Source organism: Cryptomeria japonica, chromosome 2, assembly GCF_030272615.1.
Source record: "Cryptomeria japonica chromosome 2, Sugi_1.0, whole genome shotgun sequence".
Classification (NCBI taxonomy): Eukaryota; Viridiplantae; Streptophyta; class Pinopsida; order Cupressales; family Cupressaceae; genus Cryptomeria; species Cryptomeria japonica.
In genome coordinates this window covers 146,909,391-146,918,772 of record NC_081406.1, presented here as the reverse complement: position 1 = coordinate 146,918,772, position 9,382 = coordinate 146,909,391, and positions in this window count along the sequence as shown.

Sequence of the window (9,382 nt, the reverse complement as noted above, 5' to 3'; positions counted from 1 at the left end):
TTGTAGGAAGGCACACTGCCTAGAGAATACTTCTCATCACTAAAGATCCTCACTGACTACAAGATTTTTGCCAGAGTAAATTACAGAAAATGAACTCAAGAATGCATCTGCTATGCCAAATAGAGTTCAAGTTCAGGTTCTTCTTTGTACCGGTTCATAAACTCTGAACTATTGTCGGTATCTCCTCTCCTCCAAGAATGCTTTCCAAATTATCTACAAATCATTGCATGATATAGAATTCGCATACAAAATGATCTCCATACATATATTTCACATCATACAATTCTGTTATATTCTCCTATATCCACACATATCATATGTCTCATTGCCTTGCAAAAATAACCTCGCAGACTGACCTATATACCTATTATAAATGATATGTCTTATGTTAGCTTACAATACATTTACAAGAATGTCAGTCTTGAAAATAAAAATTATAAAATTATTTAAGTAAATCCTCCTTGATGTCGGCTTCCAAAGAAGTATTGATGTCAATGTTGGTGCCGATGTAGCCCTAAATGCTCCAAAGTCGGTATCTATCGATATATGCTTCCTAGTGCCAGTTATGACTTCCATCATATCTTGTTGCCATCAATGACAACACAATGAATCCAATGAGTGTCAATTGCCAACAATCTCCCCCTTTGGCATTGATGACAACACTCATGTGAAAAATGGATTCCCTGTCGATATGCTCCCCCTGCGAAATACACTCCATCTAAAATGTGTTTCCCTGATATTTCTCACATATGAATGTACTCCCATTTTGACATTAATGCCAAAGATCAGTGAAAGAATTGAAAGAATAAAATAATACCATTAGTTTCACTAGAGCTTAGTCATCTTCAAGATTTCTAAGTATGCCTTTTGCAATAACTGAAGACGTGTATCCTAGCCGGATTTGAAAGTATCAAAAATAGATGCAAGTCCACTTAGTAAGTAGGCAAGTGTTTCTTTCTCTTGTATATCTTCCAGTGTGGGTTTAGCTATCATATCCATGAACTCTTTCTTGTGAACACCCAATGAATATAGTCTAGGACTTACCAATCCTCTTAGATTTCTTTCTCTTCTCATGATTTTATCTCTCTCCTTCTCAAAAGAAAAAATTTGGTTCTCCAAGGACAAAATTTGTCCATCAATAGATGTGGTTAGTGTAGTCAATCCATCAAAAGAGTTAGCAATTTTAGCCATCCTATCATATAACTCCTTCAATCTGCTATCTACTTTAGCTGTAAGACTTTCTATGTTACAACACACTCTGTAGATGTTTATACATTGTTTTAAACAAACCTCAATAGGGATAAGTTTTTCCTCAATTTTCTTCTTCCCTGTTTCTATAAGCTCATCAAAAGTTATTCTTTTTGCTGCTGTGAAATTATCCAAAGCTAGTCAGTTTGCTATCTGCCTCAAAGATTGAAAATTGTTGGATATGTGCTCTATTAGAGTCTCAAGCTTACCGGAAGGGCTTGCTCCATCTTCAATCTCATAGTCAGGCAATAATCTATGCAATACAAATACTAATTGATCAATTAATCCTTTATCTATAGTACCTTCCTTCAGTAATTTCTTAGTAGCCATCATGATTAATTCAGTTGGACTCAACTCAGAGACTGATTTCGTCTCAACCTGAGAAGTGTCAATTGTCAAAACCTTTGCTGGGGAATCAGTTTTACCTGTCGATATTGACTCAATGGCTTTTACCTTTTCCATCTCAATCTCCATTGCATCAGTGGCTTCGCCACTTGGTGCAGTGTCAGTTACTACTAGTGGAGTATTATCCACAAAATTTCCAGTGTCTTGTACATTCCCTTGCTCAAAAATGGTCTGTGTCGATATAGACTGTACACTCTCCTTAGCTACCAGTTGTGTTTGAGTATCTATAGTTACTATCAGTTGTGTAAAAACTGGAGTTGAACTTCCCAAAATACCTTTCCCTTTTATTTTGTCAAGAATGGTGGAAGATGTTGTCCTTGCAAATTCTTCTTGAGATGTGAGAAAGTCTAGGTTTTTCAGAAAGAATTTGGTCCATCCCTTACTTTAATCATTTACCACCTCATTTACTCTCCCCATATAAGGCTTATATTTTGGGATTTACTACTGAAGATTGTCCTATTTGTAGTGTTTATACATCTTTTCATTTCCTCATTATTTACAGTACCACACAATTCCAAAAGTGCAACTTCTTTGATCTCCCTATCTCTCTTGACAACGCCAAGTCTCCTAGCCTCAAGTTTATTATACAAGGATAAAGGTATCTTCTTCAAAATTTTAATTAAGGCTTTCCTATAGATGTCTATATACAACAAAAATAGCCTCTTCTAATTCACTTTTCTCATTCTCTTCTAAATATTCATAATACTTAAATATATTTTTCAATAATCCATCTTTTGTAATTTCATCAATAAGTTCAACACAGGTCATTGTGGTCTTACTGGTTCTAGTATCATCACCCTTCTTCATTTTGCTTGTGGTTTCCGATGTGACCGGTTTCCTCTTCTGCATAGGCTTCCATGCTGGTGGTGGAGGTGCAACAGGCTTAGTTGCCTTTCTAACAAGTCTCCTCTTAGGCTCTGCCTTCTTCTGCTCTATCGGTGGTTTTACCACAGTATTCCTTTGTACCCTTTTGAAAGCTAGAGGTTCATTATCCTCAAGATCAGAGTCAGAAGTGATAGGGGAAATATGAACTTGTGGGTTCTTCACTTCTGCAGTTCCAACCTTTGTCGGTTTAGCTGCCTATTTTGATTTGGAACCCAGTTGAGTGTCTATCTTATAAAGCACATCTTGTATATATGCAGACATCTTTTCTATTTTCTTCTCTCTTCTCTTCCTATTAAAACTAGTTTTCACTTCAAAAGCCTTCTCTCTTGCTATACCAAAATGTTCTATCTTATCATCTAATGGGGCATCTAACAACATCTTTGCATAGAGTTCAAAAATGCTATCATCCACCTCATATCCAAGCTCAGTAACCCAAATTTCCCTAGGTTCAAATGCTTCCATAAGAGTTTCATTATTTTTTACCATGAAACATATATAAGTGGAATACTTCTCCACAATGTTCTTTAAAATTCTCTACCTTTTCCTTAGGTTTTCTTGAAAAGTCTTAAAATACCCCCAAAGTTTCTCATCTCTACCGGTACCAAGACCGATGATAGCTTTCTTGATCTTCATACCTACCAGTATGTCATGAGCCCAATGCTTCTTCCCTATACCGGGTAGCTCATTTAAGAAGTAAACCATTAAACAAACAATCAAGTTTCCATATCTAAAGGTGCCTTTCTTGATTCCTTTGATCTTTCCAAGGTTTAACATCAACTCACTCCTCATCCACTCACATAAATCATATTTCACATTATTCCTCAGTGTCTGATATGCAACATGAATGCATGAACTAGCAATAGAATTCAATTGGTTTGATTGAGTTACCTTGTAACCTATGATCATGCTTAAAAACTTTATATTTGTGTCGGTGATTGTGCTTATCCTCATTGATCTGCTATAAGGTGTAGCACCGGTGAGTTTTTTGACATCTGTGTTGGAAATTTTCTTTCTAGGTTCTTGTCTGACCCTAGGTAAGATGGTGACAACTTGAATTGCCTCCTTCGTGATCATGTAAGGCCTATCTAGCCAAATAAATTCATTGTGAACCCTACTTAGAACGTATCTGATCACCTCATCTTTGGATTTTGGTATGTATCAAATATCGGTTAACCCTAGATCCTCAATTTCTTTTAATTCCATTTTGATGGTTCCAGAGTCTCCCAGTATCATGGATTGATACATGTTTTTGATGTCTTCAGTGCCCAAATCCTCAAGGGTGCAGTGAATGTATGCCCTCACATCTTCAACATACATTACACCGTCAGGAACCCTAGAAAATTCTCCTATAGAGTCTTCCTTTATAGAAATTTTAGGAACCTCCTTAAATATTGGCCTTAACCTATCCTTGACTTTGATAATGGTGGGATTTTCAATAAAAGTAGGAGCTGAAGATCCAGATGCCATGTCAAAAAATACCTGAAAGTGAGTGCCGGTGGAAGTTTGATAGCTGCTCAAAAAAATTTCACAATGCTTCTGCTCGCTCTTGACTCACCTTTACTTTTCTCTAAATTCTTGAATGCTCGATGAGTGAAAATGAATTCACTTAGCCTCTTTTATCAATGAATAAAACCCTAATTTTTTGTAATAAATGCTTCACCAACAACCCTACGGATGTCGGTTTCACATTTATGTGTCGGGTGAACCTTCATCGATGATGAAAACAATTCTTCAAATCTCTTCCGAGGTAATATGCAAAATTTAGCAATGACATTGCCAACCCCTAAGGCTTATGCCTTAGTTACTGGTGGAATTTCTTGCCGGTGGAGGAATACTCTGTTCTACCGGTGGAGTTAGTAGTATAGATCCATCTCCACTTGATTCTTCATATTTTCTAACCCATCTCTTAGTGTGATCTTGTTGTATTTCATCTACCTTATTCTTTCCTTTCTCATTATTAACCAGTTGAGTCTTGTTTCTGCAATACTTAGCAATATGACCTATTTTGTTGCATGCATAACATGTAACATTGTTCTTTTGAATTTCTTTGACATATTCAGTATCATTTATTGACCTACAATGTTTAGAAAAATGTCCAAACTTTCCACATGCATGATATTTAACATTCATTCTACAATCTTCTAATCTATGACCATATTTCTTGCAGTTTGTGCATTGAGCGGGAACAAAATTGTAGTTTCGATTTGCCTTATTTCTACATTGTTTAGCCATATGCCTAAATTTATTGCAAACAAAACATCTACCATTTAATTTATAAGCATTATATTGCCTTACCGGTTTCCTCTATTTTGATTAGTTTTACATACCGGTTGTCTGATCTTCATTTTTAGTATCGGAGCATTCACCTTGTACAAATCAAAGTCCTCTAGAATCATTAATTTGTCTTTGTCTTTTCAATAAGTCATCCAATTGTGCAACACTAATCCTAAAATTTTCTTTATACTCACTTGCAGTAGTTAGATCATCTCTCAGAGTGGTTACTTGTCTCTAAATTTCTTGTTCATTGTTCCGGGAGTGTGCCAAACCATTTCTCAACAAATTATTTTCATGAGTCAATCTGCCACATTCATCAAATTTTTTCTTCAGAGATATAACGAGATTATATTCTTTCTTCTTTCTATCCTCAATATCTTTTGATAACCTCATAGTGAGATCTTTTATTTCATTCTTCATGAGCATGTTTGCTTGACTTAGTTTCTGACATTATTCCTTAAGAGCAATTTTCTCCTCATCATCTGGTTGTTGCAAAAGTTCTTTTCTCTTGGCTTGAGCAGCTGATAACCTTTCTTGCAGGATAAGAATGAATTCATTTGCAGAATTCAATTCTTCTTGCAATTTCAAGTTCTTCATCCTTTCAGCATCATAATCCTCAAGAGCCATCACAACTTGCTTCTGCATAGACATGTTCAAAGATTTCATATTCAGAATCTTACTCAAGTTGTTAAACTTCTTCCGAGGTACCAAGCTTTGATACCAATTGTTGGGATCCAAGAACACTAAGAGGGGGGGGTTGAATTAGTGTTCTTCCAGAATGAATAATTTTTAACTTTCTAGACCATGCATATATATACCGGTAAAAAAATAAACATATAACAAGAAGAAAATAAACCATCCACATAAATGAACACCATAACACACAGAATTTATACGTGGAAAACCTTAAGGAGGAAAAACCATGGTGGGATTTGTGACCCACAATATCAGTTCATTGGCCATATGAAAATATATTACATATAATAGGGGCCTACACTTGCAAGAAGGCACACTACCTATAGCATACTGCTCATCACTAAAGAGCCTCACTGACTACAAGCTTTCTGCCAAAGTAAATTACTAAAAATGAACTCAAGAATGCATCTGCTATGCCAAATAGAGTTCTAGTTCTGGTTCTGCTATGTACCAGTTCATAAACTCTGAACTACTACTGGTATCTCCTCTCCTCCAAGAATGCTTTCTAAGATATCTATAGATCATTGCATGATATAGAATTCACATACAAAATGATCTCCATACATATATTTCGCATCATACAATTCTTCTATATTCTCCTATATCCACACATATCATATGTCTCATTGTCTTGCAAAAATAACCTAGTAGACTGACCTATATACCTATTACAAATGATATGCCTTATGTCCTTATGTCGGCTTAAAATACATTTACAAGAATATTGGCCTTGAAAATAATATTTATAAAATGATTTTAAGTAAATCCTCCTTGATGTTGGCTTCCAAAGAAGTATTGATGACGGTGCATGTGTCGGTGTATCCCTGAATGCTCCAAAGTTGGTATCTACTGGTATATGCTTCCTAGTGCCAGTTTATGACTTCCATCATATTTTGTTGCCATCAATGACAATAAAATGAATCCAATGAGTGTCAATTGCCAACAATTCATATCACAACATCATTGATAAGATCATGGAGGTGGATATGATGTATCATAAATTCACCTTGGAGGCCGCAGTGGTACCAGCACATAGGACCAAAGAGGTGATAGGTAAGCTTTAGGGTTTGAAAATTTTTTTTTGGTCTGCAAATGAGTTCAATTCTCTACACAAAAGATATTGTACCATAGAAGAAGAGAAACCTGAAGAAGAGGACTAGTCAGAGTCACTTCTATTTTTGTGCATCTTATGTTTTGGATAGCTTTCCTACTTGGGATGGGGTGATTAGAGCACTCATTTTCTAGTCATCAACCCCGAAGTACTTGATAGATTCAGTGCCCAAGTACAGTTGACCCTGATAGAGAACTTGTAGAGGAGCACCCCTGCATTTGTCAACATCAAGCTTGTCGATCCAGCCTCCAAAAGCTATCAAGGCTGTCGCTCGCATTTAATATCCAATAATTTTAAATTATGCAATGTAAATATGCCTTAGGGCATATTCTAGCTTGTAGGCAATAGTCTTTTGACATGTGTCTTACTGGCCTGAAGCTTGTTTGCTCCCTTGCTCTATAAAAGGAAAATCAAGGCCATGTAAGAAGGATCCCAAAATTTTTGATTAGTATGTACTAGGAAAACGTGAGAGCAATTTAATGACAGTCAATCTTTTGTAAATCCAGTGAGCAAAATAGTTTATCATGAATGTAACATTCTTATTCTAAAAATTAATAAGGAACATTCATTTTCTTGCTCCTACTTCTTGTGTTATGTTGTATGAGTTGGAGTGTTACTAGAAATTTAACTTGTCTTCTCCAATGGGGAATGTGTGTATTTTGATGGGTTTTATTCCAAGTGAATGAATTAAATTATGTCTTAAACACTCCAACATTTATTTGAGAAAGTGTGATGAAATTGTGGATGCCTGCTTAGTTTAAGCACTTTAAGCAAGTCTTATGTGTTTAGTATTGAATCCTACCGCTGATCATATGATACTATTTCTCATTAGGTGTTTTATTTGACTCTATGTTTCTCTTGAATAGGTACTGGTCATGATAGGACCTAAAATTATGTGTTGCAAAATTTTGGTCATTCTGGTTTTATTAAGCCCTTTGTCAAGGTTTCAGGGTTTAGGGTTCTAGGGGTTGTGATTTCTTGTTAAGTCTTGGTATAAAAGAAAATATTTGGGCCTTTTATGTTTTTTCATTACTTTTTTCCCACTTAAGGATGAGGGTTGTATTCTATTGGCGGGGCCATTTTATTTCCTAAGTGCTAAATTGCAATAGACCAGTCTATGAAATGATTTTCCTAAGTCGCATTAAATTTTCCCTATAGTCGATCTCCTTTTAAATATTTGTGCTTCTGTCTATAATTTTCCTAAGTCTGAAATTCCTAAATATTTTAGCCAGTTGATAAAGATAGGATAGATCTGATGGTCTGTGCTTCCCTGTGGTCAAAAGTACAAGGATGATAAATACCGAGGCATCATGAGATGTTGCCACATATGCTTGGAGGAGAAAGGTGAGCCAACAGTTTGAATTTTCAAAATGTTTGATGTTACCAGTTCCCAACAGTTAAAACCTGAGTTACTAGAAATAAATATTTTTGCATGTGCTTATATCAAGCGGCAATGTTTTAATTGCGGTCTATGAAATGATCGGGAGTTAGTGGCCTTTGTTAAGTGACCAGTGCAGGTAGAAGGTAAACAAAGAGAAGATATGATGGTTTTCGTGGTCCCGCAATCAAAAGATACGAGGTTATTATGGACCATGGCATCACGAGATGATGCCACGTGTCCAAGGTGAGCTAGGGAAAGTTGATGGTGGGGTCACTAAAGGTGGTGAAAAAGGTGATAAGTTAGATGTGCCATATCATGCCAAGGATGGACCTGCTTGCCACATTGGATAGTAACTATCAAATTGAATGGTTTGGTCCATAAGATTTGCCAATGTGGAGGATGATCGATGGTCAGGTTTTAAACTTTTCAAATGCAAGTTAAGAGCCATTGTTTTGCTTGCATGAGTAGTAATGGCAGATGAGACATTTGTGTTTCATTCTAGGCAGTAATAAAAGCACTTTTAAAAGATGTTCTTCATTCATAAATTATTTCATAGCGATCCAAAAGATATTCCTGCTGCTGAAGAAGGTTGAAACGACTCCTTGCAATACCCAATTGCTATCCCTCTAGCGTAATCAAAATAGTAAGTTTGTCTAAGCTCCTTCATCTTTTCTTGAAATGAATTGATGTTATAAATTGTGTATGAAATTGTAAGAAAAGAATTTCAATTGTTCTAGGGTTAAGAGTGAAATTTATTTAAATTACTATTGTAATTTAAATCTCAAGTTAGCCCTAGTCTTTTCTTCCTTAATTTGAAGTTATAGTAGAAAACCCTAGCTTCAAAAGATGGCTTCCTCATGAAAACATTCAGGACAAATTGATTACATAAAAAGAAATCTCTATGATGATTTCTTGGATGAATTGAAGCCCTCGACAAATGATAGACAATAGGGGTAGAAATTTGTGAGTGGAAAAACCCTAGGGGAAGGGTTAACTAATAAAGCATTTTGCTTGCCAGATGTTAGTGTACCAATAACTAGACTAGATATATTAAAACTATGGTATGGACAGAGAAAATTGTATTCCTATTTATCTAATCCCTAGCAGTATGATTTGGGTAAGTTAGTAGTGCCAGGTGTCTTCATGGATGTTGACCTACTAAAAGTTATTACAAATAGATATGACCCAGTCTTGAGGGTTATTAGGGGAAATGAAAGAGAGATTTTATTGACTATCAAAACAGAATAATTCCAGGAGGTTTTTGACCTGTATGAACCATTTGCAAGCTTGGTACGAGAAGATTTGAATGAGCAAAAAATAGGATACTATAAGATGAGAGAATTTATTAGAAATAATTTCCTTCCAATGCATTTGGCTACAAT